The 1,708-nt window shown below is 35.3% G+C and overlaps 1 long non-coding RNA gene across 1 annotated transcript; it reads right to left on the minus strand.

The window, feature by feature from the left end:
* Positions 1-251: 251 nt before the first annotated feature.
* Positions 252-1,424, minus strand: LOC120069928 (uncharacterized). The gene is made up of 3 exons (XR_005479723.2): positions 1,299-1,424; positions 682-1,201; positions 252-390 (listed from the first exon to the last, which is right to left on the minus strand). It is a non-coding gene; the product is annotated as an uncharacterized LOC120069928 (long non-coding RNA).
* Positions 1,425-1,708: the final 284 nt, after the last annotated feature.

Consider the following 1,708-nt stretch of genomic DNA (forward strand, 5'->3'; position numbering starts at 1 on the left):
AACTTAGTGAAATAAAGAAAATCACCTATGATTTCAAAGATGAACAAATTAATGGAACTCAAAAAGTAGGCGGTGAGACACATGAAGACTATAAGCATGGGAATTTCCATGCAAATGACTGAGTTGAAATCCAACAGTAGCGTGTCTAAGAACTTGAAATAACCATTCTTACTAGGAGGCCCATATTATTTTACCATATAGAGCAACCCAATGAATTAAAAGCTTCACATTTCATGAGATTCATCAACATACCCTGGTCAAAATATACATCTCCTTTAAGATATTGGTGGATAGATTGAAGAGAAGCTTCCCACTAAGTCCACCAGCTTCAGCAGCCAATGGATTTTTATCAGCAGGCTCCGGTCTTGAAACAGTTGTATTAGTTATAATCTAAAACAAAAATAGACAAAAATTAGACTACACACTCAAGTTAATTAACCAAGCAACAAAATTTTTAGTAGGACTGAAGAAGCTGTGACTCAAATACTTCAACTTATTTTTTGTTTTTAACTAACTTCATGTTGTAACGGTCAGTAGGTATATATTATAAATACTTCTGATCGGAAAACAAAAACAAAGAGTGAGTTTATCATTTCCTAATTTTCTGTAAACAAACAAACATTGTACGCAATCTTCTAAGTGAAAGAACTTGAATCTTCTCGTGGACATAGGCATTCTTACTGAACAACGTAAGCCTTTTTGTTTCTTCTTCTTGTCTTTATCTTCTTTGTTTGATCGACTATTATCTTTCTGCAAATCGCGCACAAAAACAATCTTGTTTCAAAATGTATTGAATTACAGAGTATCGAGTTGAATCGTGGATCGATCTTTGCTATCGAGTAGCTTCGAGTTGGTCGATTTCCTTTATCGAGTCGTATTGAGTAAAGATCAAGACTCATCGAGTAAGATCGAGTATCGTTCAATATTCATCGAGTTCAATCGAGGATTCAACAGAAACTCGTCAGACAAAGAAGGAAATTCGCATCAAGCATCGAGTAGAAACATATCGAGCGTCGAGTATCCAGCATCGAGGATTTGGCAGAATCTTTCTCAGCCTTTTCTTCACCATTTCAGTGTTGATCTTGAGTAATTAAGTCTAGTGAAGATTTAATAACCCAACAAAGACTTAAGTTGCAAATTTATCATAGCATGTTGTAGAAAGAAAAGATACCAATCCATCCAAATGGAGGGCTAGGGCAACCTACAATGAGGAAGAAAATAAAAAAAAAATTAACAAAACTGAGCAACAAATGAAAAATAAGAACATACAAAGGAAGAGACAACCAGCATACACATACAGCTGCTATATCTTCAAGGTCTTCCTTAGACAAGCCAGGGGCTATTTTCACTAGCAGTGGAGGAGGACCCTCCTCACCCCATTGCAGTTCATCCCGAGCTTCTTGAACCTAGATGAAACGTAAAAGATATCATGACAAGAACCCTTATAAAGTAACTTAATGAATATGTCGAGGCCCTTGCTTTATACCTTACGAACAAGGTCCTTTAATTGCTTCCTACCTTGAAGCACACGCAATCAAGGAGTATTGGGTGATGAAACATTAATAACCTGTAAAGAGGAAACAATTATTTGAGTTTGAGGAAAACGCATCAATTGTTAAAATTTAGTTTTGGTTCAATGACTAGAAGAAAACATTGATTAGCTAGATGAAGAAGATTTATAAAAGAATAACAATCATAAAAACTTCAA

Source organism: Benincasa hispida, chromosome 2, assembly GCF_027475165.1.
Source record: "Benincasa hispida cultivar pf3 chromosome 2, pf3_genome.v1.1, whole genome shotgun sequence".
In the NCBI taxonomy this organism is placed as follows: domain Eukaryota; kingdom Viridiplantae; phylum Streptophyta; class Magnoliopsida; order Cucurbitales; family Cucurbitaceae; genus Benincasa; species Benincasa hispida.